This window comes from Triturus cristatus, chromosome 11 (genome assembly GCF_964204655.1).
Source record: "Triturus cristatus chromosome 11, aTriCri1.1, whole genome shotgun sequence".
NCBI classification, from domain to species: Eukaryota; Metazoa; Chordata; class Amphibia; order Caudata; family Salamandridae; genus Triturus; species Triturus cristatus.
This window is the reverse complement of record NC_140594.1, coordinates 409,925,652-409,947,216: the sequence shown is the minus strand read 5'-3', so window position 1 is coordinate 409,947,216 and position 21,565 is coordinate 409,925,652. Positions and strand designations below refer to the sequence as shown.

General features: G+C 44.8%; 1 protein-coding gene across 2 annotated transcripts in view; it reads right to left on the bottom strand.

The window, feature by feature from the left end:
* LOC146784326 (poly(ADP-ribose) glycohydrolase-like) overlaps positions 1-21,565 on the bottom strand; it is an 868,511-nt gene that overhangs the window by 588,228 nt on the left and 258,718 nt on the right. Inside the window, exon 1 of one of the 2 annotated variants that reach the window (XM_085636067.1) lies at positions 10,963-11,107. The exons of the other annotated variant lie outside the window; for it this stretch is intronic. The gene's annotated coding sequence lies outside the window, so the exon portion shown is untranslated. Of the gene's footprint in view, positions 1-10,962; positions 11,108-21,565 lie in introns of those variants that run through there. 2 annotated transcript variants of the gene reach the window in all.

Below are 21,565 nucleotides of genomic sequence, written 5' to 3'. Positions count from 1 at the left end.
TTTGCAATGCAATAGGTCTCGCATTTATGAGAGTTTAAGCTATTGGCATTGTAAATGACAATGCTCTTTATTTATGGTTGAATAACAAAACAAAAATAAAAAGGCATTGTTATTTGCAATGTCAATAGCTCAAACTCGCATAAATGCGAGACCTATTGCATTGCAAATGCTTGATGTCTGAGGCTGTAACTGCTAACACCGCAATCCTCATGGCAACGCCAGACGCTCCCTTCAGCCCACCAACACAACTGCAAAGAGGTCTTGCACAACGATCCTCCTCTTCAGCAGTCTCCAATCGCAGGCGGCAGGTGAAGCGTCAATCATAAAACCTCTGGATGCTCATTGCACAAATACATTGGGTCACGAGAGAAGCCTTTTCCGTGACAACCTGTTTTATCAACCAAGCTTTAAAAAAAAAAAAAAAACATTCCAAACCGGCATGCCCTATTACATCTCTGATTGGTTCAAATCTGGTTCGGCAGAGGTCGTAGTGCGAAAATCGGCGTGTTGTTGGTTGCATAGACGGTCGTTCGCCTCATGCAACTTTAACAGTGAGTTTGGTTGCGCGAATAGCGTGTACATCAACAGATTCGAATCGTGGCAGAAAGAGCGGGGGGAAAGAAGATACAGGGAGCCATGGACGGACGCAGAGCAGGAGGAATGCCAGGTATAGATCGGTGGGAACGCCTGGGTGTGCTGACCAGCATTGGTAAATGGTTCACGAGATGTTATATATGTAGCTTTGCAAATCAAAGTATGGTGTTCTCTGCAGAGTCTTGTGTGTGGTGCATCTGGGACTGTTAGTGCAAAAGGTGTCCATCTAATTGATGTATAGTGTAGCGGGAATGAAAGAGGCTTTGGGGCAGTAAAATAATGAGTTTGCGGCATTAGTGAGAGGAATGATATGGTGTAGTCAGAAGAAAGGAAGATAGTAAGTAGCGTTGGGGAATGGTGATCGAGTGAGACTAGACAGATAGTGGTTTAGCAAAAGAGTTATGGGCCATTATGCAACGAAGAGAAATGGACCCTCTACGCCGAGTATGACTTTGAAAAATTGTCATTATCGGGGTGCAGAGGGTCGCTTACACTCAGAGGGCCCGGTGCAAATGCACCAGCTGCACGGCCTTAGACAAGCAAAATAATGCCCGGTATACAGTTCCGCATAATTGTGTCGCTCAAACTCCGAGGGCCCGGTGCAAATGCACCAGCTGCACGGCCTTGGACAAGCGAAATAATGCCCGGTATACAGTTCTGCATAATTGTGTCGCTCAAACTCCGAGGGCCCGGTGCAAATGCACCTGCTGCACGCCCTTGGACAAGCGAAATAATGCCCGGCATGCAGTTCTGCATAATTGTTTGCTCGCAGGTACTGGTTAGAATAGAAAAGAGATACATTTTTTTCTAGAAGCAATCCTCTGCCAGTATCTCACATGATTTGTTTATCAGAGATATGCCCTTGAGTGAAAATTTCACCAAAAGATACCCAAAAATCACATTGCACAATTCGAATACGTTTGCCCCAATGCAAACAAAAAAGTGCGTCAGGAGCAATAAAGGGGAGAATGTCACGCCGCCGGTAAAAGATCAAATCCCGGCGGGCGTGGCTAAAAGGAGACAGGGTGACAATAGGCAGCGATTGACATGCCTTGCATGCAATCATTGCACTGCCTTCAGCATGATTCGTGACGCCAAACGACGCGCACGAATCAACACTGAAGGCGGAGCTGGGACGAGACTTCTTGGAATCGTATCGATTCCAAGAAGCCTCATAAGACGAGAGCAGCGCATGCGCTGCTTACCTCACACGAGACCTAAAAAATAAGTGAATGTGTAGTCAAATATAGTTGTGTGTTAATACAGAGAACACAACTTGAATCTTAATCATTGGTAAGGGGTTTTATATACACCTAGGTTTTGGTAAATATGTCCCATCATTAAGTTTGTGTGCAACATTTTGTCAATGACGTTTCGACCTTGTTTGCAGTATTGAGGTCTCATCAGGACAGGCACTTTGTGGGACACCTATGTGGGAGAACTATAATAAAACTATTGTTAGTAGATCAATGGGATGGTAAAGTGATCATAGCTAAGGTAAGGGATAGGAAAAGGTACCTTAAGATGCTAGAGCGGCTACACTCTCAAATCGTGATCCTGGAGGGAGCCACAAAATTGTGAAAATCCATGGCTACAGGAATTATCACGTGATAGGGTTCACAGAGGAGCATGCCGTACTTATATGTAACCCAGCTATAATTATGTTGGACCAGTGCAAGAGTGCGGGGCATAGGAATTGTTACTCATTGGTTCAGGGATTGAATGACCTTCATTAGAGGTTAAACATTAGTGTGGGCCATATTAACTATACAACTACATTAATGTAATCAACAATAATTAGTGAACTCACCCATAGATATGTTACTCTAGTCTTGCTACGTGTAGTACGTCTGTAGCAATATCGATCAGTCGAGACTACCTGCATGTGTGAAAAAGAGCCTTCCTACACGTAGGGTGATTGTACAGGAATGTCCCCTGCAATTAAAACGAGTGTGTACTCCTTCTCGGAGTACCTAATTGCATGACAAAGTGGTATGCTGACTTTGGCCTCGGCATCATGTTAATCGTACCTAGGCCTATCCTTTACAATGCAAAGTTCAGAACTTGTTTGGCAGCCTGAACGGGGTGCACCCAGTGTGCCCTCACAACAGACAGTGGAATACTCTCCCTGTCCTGGGCATTTCAAGTAAAGCACGATGCCAGCGAAATGTGTTTTGTGCATTTGCAATGTGACCAGACCAGGATTCTGTGTCAGTGACAGGTGGCCTACTGACCACTCTCATGAAAAGTTCTGCAATTATGTGAACCTTTGAACCCTGTGTGGAGAGAGGGAGAGAGAAAGAGGCACTTGTATGGTAATAGGAGCTTCTGTGCTGTGCAAGCCTGAATACTGAAGCCATTGGGATCCATTTTAGATGCCCTTCTTTAGCATAGCACCGAATGTAGGATGAGGACAGCTTCCCCAGACATTGGTAGTTTAATAACTGCATTCCCCTGGCTGAAGGGTGGAGACCCAAACGCTGAAGTGAGATTGATTGAGACGGGCAGCCTTTAAAAATCCCATTAACTCCTTGTTGGCAAGAGGCTGCTGATTAGTTATTCCTGAGCACTGCCGTTTGGTGGATGATAAATTGCAGGCGTAGAACTGTAGTTTCTGTTGTTCAAGGTGAGAAGCTTTCTAAGGAAGGTCAGCCCTTTTGTCTGTCACTGTTTAAGGCTTCAGAAAGGCTGACGACAACCAGCGCCAGAGAACACACACTTTATTATGCCCATGTTTTTTGTCCCCCAGAGAAACATCACTTTACCAAAAGGTTATGTTTGTAGAGCAGCCTTGAAACAACATATAATCATTCCACATATGTAAAGCACAAACTTATCACCCCTAGGGGTATCCAGGCGCTGGGGGGGCGTCAGGGAGATTAAGTGAGCTAATGCCCAGAGTCTCATGATGCTGAGCTGTGCTGCAGCCGGTGCTGTGGATCGAACCGTGAGCCCTGTATTCCAGAGTCAGCCGCACTGGCCACTTCAAAGAGAATCAACACAAACCGGTTCTGAAACTTTATCTACAAAATGTGTATAGAAGTGGGACCCAAACCACCCACATTTGGTCCAATCCAAAATTTTTAACCAGGGAAGAGAGTGATTTGCAGAGTACTCAAAAAGCTACTGTATTACCAAGGTAGATATCTGATTGAAAGCTAGTCTCCCAGGGCGAGGGGACTCAACCTGAAGTCTGCATCTCCTGCTAGAAGAGCAGCAGGTCTACCTAAAGAGACTAGAATCCTGCCTGCCTGCAGAGAGAGGTAAGGAGTATGCCTGGAACTGGAGGAGGAAAGACTGTCCGAGAAGACAGGCCTGCCTGTTCCCCTCATTTGAAGCACCCAGCGGAATCTGACAAACATAGCGACTTAGGAGTGACCAATCCTTCAAAGGGGTCCCTCCAGTCCCAGAGTGAACTGTATCACGACTGCACCAGAGTGAAGACTCCTGTCTCACCCCGCAGCCCACCGTGGACTTGAGATACTGGTGTTGTCACTGCTGGCAGAGAAAACGAATGCCATGTCGCTGCCGAAGCAGTAAACCAGGATCAGCGTGGAATCTGCAACGACCACAAAGGTATCATTGTAAAGTAACTTACCTGGGTGGTGCAGCTGCTACGTCTGATCACCAGTTGGCAGCCAGCCAAGAGTGTCACTGTTGCTAAAGATTGGGGTGAACACACAGACCCGCTCAGCAAATCCGCTCCATGAACCCTTACACAGTCAAGGCTGCAGTTCGGCCCCAGTGGAATAAAAAGGCTGGCTCCTTAAGGGTGGGAGTGCATCCCATATGCACTATACTGCTTGAACTGTAAGGTGAACACAAGGCTTAGTCTGCATTTGGGGACAAAGACTAACACACGAGGGCAACACCATAGCGCCGCCTATGTCTTTTTAACCAAGGGTGGAAAAAGGGGGAATTGCTCCAGTAACAAGTGAACTGGTTTGAGTTATTTGCAACTGTGCCTAATCCTTGCCTACTCCGCACAGCTGTGGGAAAAACAGAGACAGAAACCTGTCGTTAGTGGAAAGAAGAGGAGCACTCTTGGCCCTTCTCAATCAGTATTATATACTGCTAACTAATAGGACAACAGGGCAGAAGGGGGCGGGCGTCGCAGCTATAATCAAAAAAGTGATTTGATTTGTTAAGCTGTCCCCGCTGGACTTACCCTCGGTGGAAAATGTGGTCATCCATCTGGAGTTTGCAACTTCATTCCTCATTTGTGTTCTGCTATCTAGACCCCCGAATTACATGCAGGGATTTCCCCAGGCCCTTGCTGACTCCTTAGCGCCCTCAATTGTAGATCATGCCAATGTTCTTCTGATAGGAGATTTAAATTACTGGGCAAATGAAGGGGATGGGGGGGCAGCAAGCCTTGGACCTCACAGCCGCCCTAAGTGACCTGAACCTAGAACAATTAGTAAACCTCCTGACCCATACGAAAGGCCACATTTTGGACTAATTGTGGACCTCGAAATTCCCAGTGTGGAAGCGGAGCATAGCCCCGTGTGGGTGGTCAGACTATCAACTGATCTCCTTCCCAGTGCTTCGGCCTAAGGGGATGGGCCCGCCTATCGGACCTGCTATTATGGCTAGAAACTGGGCTTGGGTCAACCTCACTGCCTTCTGCGGGGAACTAGGGAAGTCTCTACCCGTCCCTGAGGAGGACATCAAAGGGTATGAGTACAAAGTATCAAGCTGGTTGAGGGAGGCTAGCAATCATCATGCACCAATCTCATTGAGAGGCCATGAGGCCAATAAATGGTTCTCGGGTTACCTGAAAATGGCTAAACTTAATCTTCAACAAGCAGAAAGGAAATGGCGGTTGGAATACTTGCCTGACCGTAAAACTAGTTATCTCCTACATTAAAGCGTACAAATCTCTCTTAAGACAAACCAAAGTGAGTTATTTTGCTAGCAAAATCCTGAACGCCCCTAATAAATCTAAGGAGATTTTGAAGAATGTCACAGAACTCTCTAACACAGATAGAGTGACCCTTCCGGTCACATCATCACAGAGTTTATGTGACGCTCTAAATGCCTTCTTCGTGAACAAGATTGAGGCTGTTAAAAAGAGCATCCCCTATAGTTCCTCTTCTATCAATCCAGAAGTAGGTGACATGAATAGCCATACGATCTTGTGCTTTCCTAATATTTCCCAAAATAATCTAACTAAGTTACTGAAGAAAGTTAAGTCAGGCTCACCCAATGATATTTTTCCCCCTAAGGTCCTAAGAGTTCCTTTGTGGACAGTATACTACAATTTCTCAATCAATCCATTAATTCTGGATTGGTACCCAGATCCTTTAAAAAAAGCTGTCACTGTACCTTTGCTTAAGAAAGTGGGGGCTGACCCCACAGACATGAAAAACGTTCGCCCTGTCTCTCTCTACCATACTTAGCAAAAATCCTGGAGGCACATGTAGCCCATCATCTCTGTGCATTTATAGTGAAGTCTGAGTTTTTTTAACCTAGTCAGGCGGGATTTCGGCCCGCTCACTCTACCGAAGCAGTGGTCACGTCAGTGGTCGATGACATGGGAAAGGAAGTAGACAAGGGTAACATGCAAGTCCTGGTGCTACTAGACCTGTTGGCAGCCTTTGATACGGTCAACCACTCTATTTTGGCTGATTGGGTCAAGGCAGATGGACTACGGGGTGTAGCACTGAATTGGATTATTTCATTTCTGAAGAATATATCCCAAACAGTTCGGCTAACCCCTTTCACCTCTGCAGAGGTCCAATTGAACTGTGGGTTGCCACAGAGTTCCTCTCTTTCTCCCCATCTTTTTAATATCTATATACAACCTTTGGTCAACTCTCTTAAAAAGATGGAGGTAAACATTTTCAACTACGCCGATGATATGCAATTGTTGTTTACAGTCAACGATAGCGCTACAGTCAGGCAACATTTTCAACATACTATGCTGTTCATCTGGGATTGGATGAACAGCAATCATTTGAAACTAAGCTCGGACAAAACCGAGATAGTCCTTACTAAGAACATGGTGGTTCATTGGAACCCCACCCTGTGGCCCAGTGAGATGGATTCCCCTCCCACTCCCAACAAGCATTGCCATAGCCAATAGGTCTCGCCTTTGGGACCTTATAAGTGGTTAGCCATGCAATAGTTGATGTTGTTGCACGAAGAATATTGTGCTACATAACTAAATACTTATAAGACTCCCAAAGGCGAGACCTATTGGCTATGCCAATGCATGTAATTAAAAGGTAAATAGTTACTACTAGCGCCGAATCTTCATTTTAGAAGAAGTCATGGTGCTATTTGTAAGCTGCACAATGTTGCAGTCTCTTTTATAAAGATGTTCAGTGTGGTTAACACCCCGCCATGGATTTGTATCTCAGGGACTGAGCTCAATAAAGAGACTTTCAAAAGTAACGACTTTTCTCCATATTTTTTATTTCCACGGATGAATGTTGCACAATTGACATTCACACATTACCAGCACTGGACAGGGAAGGGCGTTCACAAAGACAGACCCCATCAATGCTATAGTTAACTCCAAAGAGCTGCGCAGCACTTTACAGATCTCTGTTTACATAGAATGACAAGCCATAAAAGGTCATATTTCACCCTTGTGTGGTATGCTTTATTGCGCAGGGAAAGTGAGACCAAAGCCAGCGCTGTTCTCATCTATAATTCTCTGGCGCTGTTAGCAACACGTAACCTTCAGACGGGGTTTTAAGTGGGAGGAAAAAGTGAGAGTTTCCTAAAAGGGGTGTGGCCTGTCCATTTCAGGGCACGGCTTAAACATTTAATCCAAAATTCCCATAGAGTGCCACCATACCCACACATTTGCAGAGCATCACAAATGCAACTGGCGTACCGGATCATTGTTCTGTGCGCACTGCAGAGAGGCCAAGGATTGGATGTGCACATGTTCCTGAACACCTTTTTGACCCACCTACAGGCATTGAGTGAAACTCGCAATGCCTTCAGCCTGAACTCAGCTGTTGTCCTAGAATCACCCGGATGTGTTACAATTCAAAGCATGCACTTACCAGAATGATATGATGTTTTAAAAACGTGTCGATGGCACAACAGCCTGTAAATACCTAACAATGTTAGGAAATGCAATATTAGGGAAAGTATGTGAAATATAAATAGGAACGACATAGATTACCTTAACCTTTTTTACACGCACTTTAAATAACATCTATCAGTGTTTTTGCCTGTAAAGTTGAAGACATGAATCCAAGGTCCGAAAGGGACCCGTATCAATGTCTGTTTTTAAATACTACCGGGTCTGAGACCCGGAGAGACCCACCCCACTTAAATCCCTGCTTTCAGCACTTACTCTTAAAGCACTAAGGTGACGCGCGCTAGGGTGAAATCCTCTCACTGCTTCAAAGGCACCAGGACCGGAGTTGCAGAGATAAGTGTGTGTGTTTGTTTTACACAACTGGGAGCACGTGCAGAGTCTGACGCAGGCTCCCAAGCGTAAGGGGGGTAAGAGTGTGCCGCACACACAGCATGGGGATCTGTCACCACCCTGGGCAGTCTATGACGCCCAGATTTCACACACGGAGAGGAAGGAAGTGCTTTGATGATGTCAGAGCGGGCAGCTGCGTGGCAAAGCTCTGCGTTGGTTCAAGGGGGAAGAAAACACACCGCAGGCAGCCGCCGTAAATGGGGGCATTCACTAACCCATGTCCTGACGGCAGGCAAGCAAGAATAAGCCCGCAAGTGGTGCGCGCGAGAGCGAGCACCAGGCAATCTGTTTTCAATTATCGCGCCCGCGTCTGGGCATGATAATTTAAAACAGATGGTGCCCGTGCGCGTTACTGCAAGCCTTAGGCCGTGGGCGGTTACATTGGCTGGGAAAGGCGGGACATGTGCCCGCCTTTACCCAATAGCATGCTGTCTTTTTTTAAAGATGTTTTAAAGACACTTGCCAACGCCAATTAAAATAATGCTGAAAAATCCACACAAGCACGAGCTTGTGAAAAATGGAGTTCAGCTGCAAGAGGCCGTATCCTTAGAGCAACGCATGCGCGCTGCGCTAAGGCTCGACCTAAAAAGGCAGTAACAAGCCTGGGGGTCATTACTGATGAGGATCTCTCACTCAAGCAACAGGTCAGTGCAGTTACCTCAGCCTGCTTTTACCAACTGCGATGTATAAAAAAAAAAAAGAGAAGGAAATTCCATACGAGGAGGGGCTCTAGTCCAAGTAATCATAGCCTTAGCTATGTCTAGAATTGACTATGCTAACTCTCTCTATATGGATCTCCTGAAATTTCTGTTGCGTAGGCTCCAGTTAATTCAAAATCAGGCCGCTCGGTTGATAGTTCACCTGCCCAGAGAGGGGCTCATCTCTCGGGTGACCAAGGACCTCCAGTGGCTGCCAGTGATGCAGAGAACAACTAGGTTCAAGGCATGCTGCACGGCCTTTAAGGCGTTATATCTGAGCTGCCCGGCCTTCTTGAAATCTCGGATAGCAAAATACTCCCCGACCAGAGAACTGAGATTCAGCCACCTCCACTACCTGATCATCCCCACCTTTAAAAAACAAAGGACCAGAGGGTGTAGGTTTTCCGTTACTGCCTCTCCCCCCTCCCCCCCCCCACCCCAGAGTATGGAATACATTGCCGTTGGAGATCAGGCAGACCTCCAACTACATCAGATTTAGATAGCTTTTGAAGACTTGGCTCTTTAGACAGGCTTACCAGTAACAATGGATTTATGACGCATCAGCTACCTAGCGCCAAGAGACCTTCCAGTGAACGTGCGCTTTAAAAATAGTCAGGAAGATAACATAACTATGAACAAGGGTGGTGCACCACTTCACTGATAGAAGCAATTGATTACAACTCTGTATCACGTTCTCATCATGTTGTGTAGTATTTAGTTTTACTGTGTGAATAAAGTGCTTTCTTTTTACAAAGAAGATACGCACTTTGCTGGGCATTATGTTATTGTGTCTGTTGCCTAGCTGTTGACGCGGAGGTCTTTTACCCAACACCACAACCCTGAGAAGCCTGCAACTGCTGCTTACCCTGGCTACCTTGAGATTTAATGGCGCAAAGGGTTGCACTTGGTCATGTTTGCAGAGTCAAAGTAGGATGATCTCCAGTGGTAAACACCTTCAACTACCACAGGAAACAAATGTGGGATCACACTGCTTCACCTCCCAGCAGGTTCGCCTACAAGCATTATGGTGGATGCAATTCATCAAGCGTGTGTACTTGCACAAAAGTTCTTTCGAGTGTTTCACCAGGTTGGTGCAGATCAATGCTGGCCATCTCTAAACACGTGTTTCTGGATTATTATCCGTCATCAGTAGAGATTAGGTATGAAAATATTTGGGGTTGCTGAGCAGGCTGCTAGAGTATTCTCGGGTCACAGTACCTCTCCAGGCGCGCAGGTGCCTCTCCATGAGCTCGCCAGCTCAAAGCGGCATTCAAAAGAAACACACTACATTCAAAAGAAACTAGGACTGGGTAAACTACTAGCTTAAGACATGATGAAACAAATGAAAAGCTCTGAAAACTGACACCCTCACAAAGTATGGCTGCCAAGCAGACATGCATCAAGTTTAATACATTCAGCCAGAGGCCCCAAGTTTCTCAGGTTGAAGCGTGAGTAGCTCAGTTTTTCTTGCGCATTCTGGAACTTGTAGTTTCGGCCACCACACTATACAATGAGGATTACTCACAATGCAAAGAACTATGCAAAGAACTATCCGAACTATTATGTGTGGACATCGGAAACGTAAGTTGTTTTCAACCAATCCTGGCTTTTTTAGCCAACAACACTTTCAATACTGTTTTTTTTAAACATACACCTTTAAAAGTAAAAGTGAAACTACAAGCGCAAAATGCAAATAGGAGTCACCTAAAAGCCAGGAATGTTCTAATATGTTACAGATACCATGGGAACACAATGCAAAAACCTTGCGACCACCGCTCTCAAATTTCCAAGTCCCTGAGAGTAGTAGTCCAAGTTTTGATTTTGCTTCTGGAGCTCGTAATCTGGATATTGTAACGGGATAAACAGGACTGCTAGTACCAGAGTCATGTGAAGACAAAAAAAACCTGACATCATCGTCTATTTATGCAGAAACTAGGAAACAAGACTCTCGCAACTCACAGTGGACCCTACAGAATATATATATATATATCACTGGCTCCGAGACCCTCACAAATTACCTTGAACACGCACGAACCCTGGCATAAATCCTACTACACACGTGTCCTCGCATACCCGATAATGTGACAGCCCGACACCCCTACCACACATATGGATCCACGTACAAACCCCAATCCAAACTGACCCTACCCACATAACCTGCAGCAAACACGACCCCACCCCCGCACTGCTTGTTATTACAGAGGGGCGATCACATACCTTATTAGAAAGACAACGCCCCGCCACCGGCCGCGCTGCTCGAAGACCTACTCTCTCCTGAGACGAGCCTGTCTCTGTTGATCTTCGGACTCCTTTTCCGGACGTCTTCAACTGTCTCGGTCAAAACTCTTTCAGTTTCACTTCTGGTGAAATCCCTCCCCCTCGTCCCATTGGCGCGTCAGAGTCTGCTTCACTCGTGCGTGCTTCCGCCACGCTTGCCCGAATGCCCGTTCCTCCTCAAGCTCTTGTCCTTCGTTACCGATGCATCCTTCTGTTTTCCAGACCCTGTTGTTATTTATCCGTCCGTTTTACCCCCCCCCTCCATGTCTTATTCTATTATCAGATTCGTGTATCTCTTTCCACTGCATAAACCAACAAACGGTCTTCCAGTCAGGCGGTTTCTTCTCAAGGGAAGCCTCACCCTTTAGTGCTGCAGGATTTAATACTTTCAAGCATCAGGTTCGACTTTCCTTCCCAAAGAACGTGGTAAAACGATTGATTTGTATTACCTGTTTGGTAAAGTGTTTTAGAGAGCGTATGTTTTAGGAACCGTGTTTGGAAGGCTTAGGGGTTTAACAAGGATTTCAAGAATGACATACCACAGATAAACAAGCTGTGAGGGGCAGGCACAGTCACCGAGGACTCTTTCCAGAATGCCAAGCAAGACACTGCATGGAAGGCTTTCTATAACATTTACACATTTGTGACAGAGTAGAAGTAACAAGAGAGTTATGTGTATTTGTAAAGTGCGCTATCACTCGCGAGGGTATCTTGGTGCTGAGCAGGTTTGTGTGCCCAGTCCTGCCTATGGTAGGTTGGTTAATTGAAAAGCCAGGTTTTCAGCTTCTTGTGGACTTCAAGAAGAGAGGAGGAAGCTCTGATGTGGAGTAGGAGGCAGTTCCAAACGTTAGGAGTGATTTAGGAGAATGCCCGTCTTCCTGATCTGGTTCTGTGTATGGGTGGGATCCTCTCGCTCATCGAGGACGCCTCCAACGCTAAAACCAACTTCTGAAATACCATGACCAAAGTAGCCAAATGGACGAGAGACAACTGCCTCCAACTCAACTCTGGTAAAACTGAAGCACTAATCTTCGGGAAGAGCATCTCCGCATGGGATCACAGCTGGTGGCGTGTAGAACTTGGACACACGCCCACCATTTGATCTTTTTGCATTCGTCCTTGGGTCAAGACTGATTTGCATATGGCTGGGACTAAACTGGAATGGCATGGGGAGCAAAAAAACTATGGATTTAGGCCCAGATCTCTGTACTGGGGTGAATGTTAGACATTGTTCAACCTTTTGTCCACCATTTGATATTTTTGCATTTGTCACCCTGAGTCGGACAGGTATGCCCAGACGTGGGTCCACTGCCCTTCATGCCACTGGAGTCAAGCTAGCCTGGCTGATGAGGGGTGAAACCACAAAACTGGTCCCAGGATGCTTGTTTCCGGTCCAGGGAGGACCTGGCCTGGCAGTTCGGGCTGGACTGTTTCCATGGGGAACAAGGTCAAGACTGATTTGCGTATGGCTGGGTCTAAACTGGAATGGCATGGGAAGCAAAACAACAATGGATTTAGGCCCAGATCTCTGTACTGGGGTGAATGTTTGATATTGTTCAACATTCTGTCAATCATGTGATCTTTTTGTACACCAACCGACAATGCAGGCAACCTCGGCATCATCCTCGACAGCCAACTGACCATAAAACGACAAGTCAACACAGTTGCTTCCTCCTGCTTTCACACACTTCGCATGTTCCACAGAATCTTCAGATGGATTCCAATTAACATAAGAAAGACCGTCACTCAGGCCCTCGTCACTAGCTGCCTCGACTACGGCAATACCCTCTAAGCCGGCATCTCCAACCAGCTCCTCACAAGACTCCAGACCATTTAGAACGCAGCAGCCATACTCATCCTGGACCCCCCCAAACGAACTTGAACTGCCCCCCGAGAGACCTCTACTGGCTCCCCATCCAGAAAAGATGCGTGTTCAAGAGCCTCACACACTCCTACAAAGCCCTCCATGACCTGAGACCTGTCTACCTCAACCATCGACTGAACTTCCACCAACCTGCTAGACGCCTGCGCTCCTCTTAACTCACCCTCACACACACCCCTGTGTCCGTCGTGGTCCCTCCTTCTCCTATATCGCTGCCAAGATATTGACTGACCCTCCCCCAGCTCCGTATAGACTCCTCACTGGCAGAGTTCAGAAAAAGCCAGGTCTTCTCTTCAACAGAGACACAGTGCCCAGAAAACCCTATGGGTGACAGTGTTGTGCTTTACAAATGCTGTTTGATTGATTATGGCGAGCAGGAGTCCTGCGGAGCAGAGGTGTCTTGGTTGTTGGTGGAAGGAGATACAACTGTTCGGGTAGGTGAGGCCTGAGTCGTGCAGTGCTGTGAACATTTATGTGAAGCGTTTGAGTTAAGCACGTTTGTGTATCTCAAGCAAGATGAGTTCCCTGAGATGAGGTGTGATGAGAGTTCTGTGTGGGAGGTTGAGGAGGAGTCTGGCTGCCAAGTTGTGGCTGGGGATCCCGGCATAGAAGTTGTTTTCATAGTCCAACTTGCTGGACACTAGGGCGTGAGTGACAGTTTTTCTAGTTTTGCTTGGGAGCCATTTAAAAATCTTACTCAGGATCTTCAGGGTGTGGAAGCAGGATGCAGTGCTGGCTTTGACTTGTGCCATCACGTCCAGTTTGCTGTCAGTGATTATTCCGAGGTTCCTGGTATCCAGTGTGGTTGTTGGTCTGAGGTCGAACAGCCACGATTTGGAGTTCCATGGGAAGGTGTGCTTGCCACAGATCACTATTTCTGTCTTGTCAGTGTTGAGCTTGAGACAGTTAGCGACTTCCGTCATGCAGGCAGTGAACTTGTTTCTTGTGTTGGGATCTTGGCAGAGTAGGAAAATATAAGTTGCGTGACATTGGCGTAGGTGAGGCTGCTTCTGTGTGTGGGAGTCACATTGGCCAGAGAGATCATCTATGCATTGAAGAGGGTGGGGATGAGCTATGAACCATGAGGCTCTCTTCAAATGAGTTTGCCTGCTTTCGAGGAGGAGTAAGGTGCCAGACTGACAGCTTGTGTTCTATCCTTTAAGAAAGAGCAGATCCAGTGGACAGTGTTTGGGGACATATATATGCACTAAATTCACATCTAACCTCGCATGGACAAGCTTCAACAACTGCTCTTTAGCACCAATTTAGGGATCACTTTGTTTTTCCTGACTACCATGTTAGTTTGCTCATCACGATGTTCATTTCTGATTACCTTCAATGTCTGTATTATAATTGGCACTGTGTATAATTGGCATGGTGCCAATATTGCATTTCTCTGCTGACCATATTTAGCACCTTGTCCATTTATCCGTTCTGCTAAAGTTGCATTACTAAGTGTATATATGGCCCAGAAACCTGTCATGCAGGGAAGAACCATTGTGTGCACTGACTTCTCCCTTGCTGGACGCAAGTATAAGTATGTATGGGTCACAACAAATACATTTAATTTTGTTTCTGAGCAAACTGCTGTATTGTGTGTTTCTGTCATTGCTCCTGGGAGGATGCAAATGTATTTCCCGAAAAAATGGTGTCAGAAATGGAATGGTGTGAAATGTCGCACAGGTAAAGGTAAGTCAGCTGAATACCTTGCCACGTGGTCTTTCAACACTTAAAGTATATCTAGCAATTAAACAGGGGACTGAAGAGAAAACTGTAATTTTTCAGTTTATCAATAAATTAAATTGATAGTATCTTATCCTTATGGAGGATTGTAAACCACGCACAAGAGCCTGTGCCAAAAGGGGATTTTTTTTAGGGTCCCTCAGGAGAAGAAACCCTTCCAGATTACAGTGAGGGGAGCGTCTGATTGGCAGGTTGCACCAGAACAGGGGGAAATTATTTTGCAATATAGATCAATAACAGTATTTGAATTGTAATGGTGATGTGCAGATATGTTTTGTTAGGTTTGCATAATAACTGTTTCTTTGAGTAATGCATAAAAGCGTCAACAGTTGTTGATTTTTCTCTCTCTCTCAACATTTTTCCTTGTAGGTGACCTTTTGCTGTGTTTATCTGTCAGGGTGCAAGGACACATTGTGAGTAAAAAATCTAATTTCACTGGAATTAATCTTTGAGGAAAACGATGGTAAGCCCACTAGAAAATTGTTTAAAAAGCTGGCAGGAGAAAAAAGTTTAAAAATCATCACCAGATAACCCTGCAGATAAAGGTAAGAATATGAATTATTTAAAATATGTTAAGTAGTCTGCATGCTAGTATGCACAGGGAGAGGTAAGGCACAAAGTGTAGCTGTAGCAAAGCCTAGTTGTATATTGAAGACATGCTGCAAACACACAGAACTGCAAGAGCAGAGACATGCCTACGTTGTAGTAGAGGACATATAAAACTTAAAAGCACATGCCCAACCTTTTATTTACAAAGCACCCTGCCTTATTAGCTACCTAGCACCTACCATAGGGGCGAATTATACATAGTAAAAAGGGGAGTATAAGGCCTGGCAAGTAGTTTTACATACAAATTCTAAGTAGCAGTAAAATGCACATACAGGATGCAAGGGCAGGCCAGAGACAGGTTTGAAGGGCACATGGTATACTACTTTATATAAAAAAGACTTTTCAAGTAAACTAAATATGGCAATTGTGTATAAACCATGTAAAAGTGTTAATGAAAATAGGAAAGATAGCAAAAAAGTGTATATTTGCTTCTGAGCCCTCCTTGTATCGCACCGCAAACAATAGATTTTGACTGGCTTGGAGTAAGTGTGTGGTTTTAAATAGAACAAACTGAGTTCATGAGCAGCATCAGCAAGAGAGCTTTAACAGCTACGGTGCGCCACACAATGTTTGCAGTGTACCAATCCAGCAAACAGGGACAACTAAGATTAGCATAAGGGGAAATTAGTAAAGGGTGCAAATCTAGAAACAAGAATTAACACAGAGTACTGCATTCCATTCACCTATGACATGGTAGCTACTACAGTTCCGTTCACTTTACTGCTCTTTAAAAACACCCATGTGACTTGGAACACCCTGTGGCAGTTTTTCGGTTCAAACATGGTGTCTCCGTAAGAATGTACAGGGCTGTCAATAGACTAACATTCCTTCTTGCAAAGTTGTGTCAACCCATTCATCAGTTAATGTGAAATGGCACAGACCAGCAAAATGAACATACTTGTATAAAAAAGCCACAAGTCTTGAAAGTTTAGAAATATTGTTTTATTGTTTTGGATACAAACAAGTTGAACGGCAGGATTTTCTTTCCTTCGTATACATTATTTTACAATTTCTTTACTTCAGAGCACATTTGTGGTTTTGATGGTAGATAATTATTTCTAAAGGGTACGACAAACAGTTCTATGTTTTAGTAAAGGATAATGTTCACAGCAACAAGGATATGAACATAAAATGTAAATTCTGAATAAAGACATATTACAGTGTAAAACTACGGCTTGAAGACCTTAAAACAACATCCTACGTGGACATAATATTTGGCAAAGAAAATAATGATCAACCTTACTTAGGGGTGACAATTCTTTCTGTGCATAGTTTCAAAAGACATTTTTCAAGTGTTGTGAGTGCATGCATTTAAAGGCTATTGGTAGCTTTGCATGAAATACCCTCCACATTAGACTTAAACTTAATGAAAGAAATTCAACTTTTCATATAAAGAAACAACAACAAAATTGTCAGTAATGATTATTCAATAATAACGAAGGCTAAACATGGCCTATTGCCACAAATATTTCTCAACATACATACATGTAATTTATTATTAAAATCCATTTTACTAAAATAGTTGTTGCATTTTTCTGATCTTTATAATGTCTAATTTCACGACTGTAAATATCAACAATGTAACTACTTCTCTTTGAAGTTTGCACCACTTTCTTTCCATGATGCACTACAACGTAAGACAATAGCTTTTACGGTATTGCTACTTTTTCTGTGTTTTATTTCTTAACGTGCGCAAAGTGCACATTCAGATTTCTGTGTCTAAATGGGCAAATATGTTTTGTACAAAATCAGATAATTTTGAGCCCTAACAATGCCAATATTCCTGCATCTAAGTGACAAAATTAAAATGCAACCTTTAGTTAAAGCACATACTGGCATTCTAAACTATTGGTGTTAATGAGTACTACAGATTGCACTGCACAGAAATACAAAAACAGCGAAGTTTAGATCCTACTTTTCTGAGCATAATCAGTCCTCAGTAACGCTTTTTTCTGTACATAGCTTTCATGGGACTTTGGAATAGGTCAAACATTTAACGGCATCTGAAGACTGAGATGAGACCGGAAACGTGAATTTACAACAGCAGGTTTAAGTGTTACATGCTGAGTTCTGTATTTAGTACTCACTAGCCCTGCTTGTAGCGTCACAGGTCATTTAATTAATTTTTTTAATTATATACAGTTCTGCAAATAAGACCTAACAACTGTGACAGTCCTTATTTTACACCAGATGTTAGCAGTTCACAGATAAAATTGATTTATCTAAATGATTTGAGAGTCACACTCACAAGCTCATTAGTGCAATCAAAAAGCAGTATTTGTAGAAAAAATAGGTCAGAACTTTTCAGAGCCTCTTTTAAAAAATGTGTGTATTTAAAACTGTTAGTGTACGGTCCCCATTTATTGTGGTGTGTTGGCGTCAAAGGTTAGTAACTTAGTGCTGAAGGGTAATAAAGAAAATAAATAGGGTCAGCTGGTTTGGAGGGGAAGATATTTCTTTTCAGCAGTTTTGCTTCTATCTTGATCTGCAGCAGATGCTCTGTGTTTGGAAGCTTGCAGGCACTCCCGTGCAAAGAGTCTTGTGTCGTGTTAGCTATTACCGCACTGAATGAGGACAGTTTCCTAAAAGTTAAGCAAACACACACTGGAGTGCAACTTGTTCTAAATAGGCACTCTGGACAAGAGAACAAATGTATATAATAAATGCTTGTAATTTTAAAGCGTAGTTTAACAATAACTTAATTCCTTTGATTTAGAGTTCCTAAATACTCCATGATGGATTAATATACTACAAGTAATATACAGACAAGAACATAGTCTTTCAAAAGTGCTAATGTATACAAATGTTAAATATAGTTTGGCTCTGATAATATCTTGGGGCTTTTTATGTGCCTAGAAAAAATAGGGTCAAATTGATGCTAAATACATGTTGAAAGTTTCAGGATATCGTCATTAGTAATTTAAATACATTTTGAGTATGGAAGAATCTACTGAGTGGTTATGATGAAATTATGCCCTTCATTCAGCCCTCTGGAACTAGATTGGAAACCACGGGTCTGTTCTAGGTCTGAGAATGAAAATGATTGACCCCCTTTATGGTGCATCTTGCAGTGTCAAAAAACACAACTATAAGAAGGACACAGCATCTCACTGGATTGTAACTTGCTTCAGGGACCATCAGGATGCAACCAACAAGAGTGGGTAAATGAAGAATTACACATTAAGTTAGGGGCAGAGCGGACATCGCTGTTTTCTTCAGAAATAATACCTTTGTATTTTTCGATAAATGGCATTTTTCTTACAAATCACTTACTGCTTTCAACTTGAGTTAGGATTCTTTGTTATGTGCACCCCCTGTCATGTCTCTCTCTCTCTCTCTCTCTCTCTCTCCAACACATCACCAATGGACTTGGTTACTGGGAGATTTCTATAATGACGTGTTAAGAACCTTTTATATACAGCCCTGACATTGAGAGTGACCTGGTCCCTCATTTCTTTTTTGTTTAAATTTCTTTATTGGTTCTTTAACATAACACACCATACAGATACATGTAACATTTCAGCTTAGGCACAAAGGCGCATACATCACAGGTGACAACAATTCAGTTAACACTTCGGTGTACAGTATTCAATACAGCCCGCAACGACTATCGCATGAGCGTTTACCAACTGATTAGTGGCACTTAGAGGGAAAAGGAGAGGAACTGGGTTCGGGGGGATCACCATGTTAACTGTTGCCCAACTCAGGTCTCTGTCGCGTCTCATCACTCCCCTGCCGCCTGTGCGGTCCATACAGCCGTATGGGTTACATGGTTAGTCATACCTCTGGATTATGGTTAGGCAGGGGAAAGTAGAACAGAGCGATAGCTTATCCATTGAATGTCCCCACCGCACGCGATATTTCATCGCGACGCAAGGCAATGTTTTCGGCTTATGCTTATATAGCACGTCCACCACAGACACCGCTACTGATATCAGACAGACCTCTAGCATGTGTCTATTTGGACCCCTGCGGCTCCTTACAACCTGACGGGCTTACAAGTACATCTTGGTGGCAGTGGATTCATGCTGTAGATTGCTGTGGGTTTGGCCCCAGCGCTTGGCTGACCCTCAAACTGTTATAAAGGATTTGCGAGTTTTTATAAGGACATACACAATTGGCACATTACATTCCGAGTGTGGCCCTGTGTTTAGCTCATGGGCTTATAGAGAAGCCATGTGAAGTTTGTGTGGTCTTGCGGTACTCCTCTCCGTATCACCCAGAGGGAAATCCAATTGTTGAGAGGAAAAAGTAATCTTCAACCCCAAGAGTATTAGACTCGGGTGGCAGTTGGGTCAATCACCAATATGTGGTCCAGAGGGCACTTAATAACATGCCAAGAAGTTCCAGAGGAGGCCATATTCCATATGTGGTCCTGTTTAGGACTAGAATGTGGCTACCCGACCTCGATTGTGGCAGCACAGTGGCGGATGAAAAAACATTTGACATAAATGGGTGTTTGGCTGTTTTACAGGAACTCAGTGAATTCCGGGCATTACAAAGCAATGTCCAAGTAAAATGCCCACCACTGGGGAAGTGAAAGCTGTTCCGGTAAGACCTGCCTGGGTCCCGATTATTGGGGACCTGGTCAGAGAAAATATTGTGGACAAAAAGAATTTGGGCCTGTACCTGTCCGGCTGTCGAAGGAACAAGAACGGCACTTCTTCTGCCTCTTTCCGGCAAGAAAGAAAAGATATTTGTCTCCATCGATTTGATCAACCCACACTATGTGGCGGAAACTGAATAGTAGGTCGCGTGGGCTCCTGGGTAGCCGCTGATCTCCTCTCGCTACCAATCAGGAAGTTCAGACTGAAAGATTAATAACCTTTGAAGATTTGACTCTACGAAATGAAGGAGTTACAAACAATGGAATGGAACTCGTGCCTGTTGAAATTGAACTTTGGAGAGGAAACAATGGCTCCTGTGGAATAATAACCAACTATATGATAGAAAAAGCACAATGGCAATATATAGGGTTTGAAACGGAGTCAGAAAGAAAATTGGCTATACACATCGGAAAGTCGATACATAATAATATTGTTTGTATTTTTGATAAGCAACAAATAAACAGTATCTAAATACACAATCAAATCAAATACAATCTGAGGATTTAGCAAACAATCATAAAAAGTGTCCCAGTGAAAAAGTGATTGAACCTAAACTAAAAGTGACATAACATGTGACATATGTAAAAGGTTTCAATTATTTTTTGATAAACAAATTTTTATTGTGTTTTGCGGCATAAAGAACAGTATCAAGAATGAGATACAGCAGTGCATTGAACAAGGCATCAGTAACTGCATTCGGACAAGCATCAATAAACCATTGCAAAGACCCTCCCACCCTCCCCCCTCCTCCGTCCCCACCCCCTGCGCCCCCACCTTTCAAATCATGCCCCCCAGCCATTTCCCCCATGTCTTGCGGAAGTTTTTGGGGCAGCCCCGTGCAGCACACAACGACCGCTCCTGGGCCGCACACCAATCCACCCCTCTACTCCAGGTAGCCACTCTGGGCGGGTCCGGTTGTGACCATACTGCCGCTATGTCCCTCTTAGCCACCATAAGGGCAGTGGTGAGGAAGTACTTTTCGTGACGGGACCCGTCGATCCCGTCCATGATGCCCAGCAGGGCCATTCTAGGCTCATGGGGAACCTCCCAGCCCAAGACCTCCGCTAGCTCAGTTTCAATCGCTGCCCAGTAATCGTCTAGACGGGAACAAGACCACACCATGTGGAAAAAATCTGCCGGAGCCACCCCACAACGGGTGCAGGAGGCGTCCACACGGAGGCCCGCCCGGCACAGGCGGTCCGGAGTCAGATAGGCGGTGTGGAGGTAGTAGATTTGGATGAGCCGCAGCCTAGCGGAGGTGGTAAGCGACCGAGGGCCCATAAGGGCGTCCCTCCAGTCCGCCTCATCCAGGGGTCCCACCCAGGCCTCCCATCGCTGTTTGAGCCCGCTCCAGTCCACCGGGGAATTGTTAATCAGGGATTTGTAAATGCGGGATATACCCCCCTTTCCCAGATATCCCAGCATCACCTGAGCTTCAGGTGGGCTATGGGGAGGCAGTCTGGAGTCTAGAGGGACGTGAGCCCGGACCGCGTGGCGCAGTTGAAGGTAGCGGTAGAATTGGGAGGGCCGCAGCGAGAAGCGGGTCTGAAGCTCTTGGAAGGAACACATGCGGCTCCCACGCCATAAATCGCCCAGACAGGAGATACCAAGAAGATCCCACTGCCGAAAGCCCGCCAATCCCACCACCTCCCGCAGCCAGGTCCCGTGCCAAAGCGGAGTGAGTTGTGTGGACGTCCCCGAC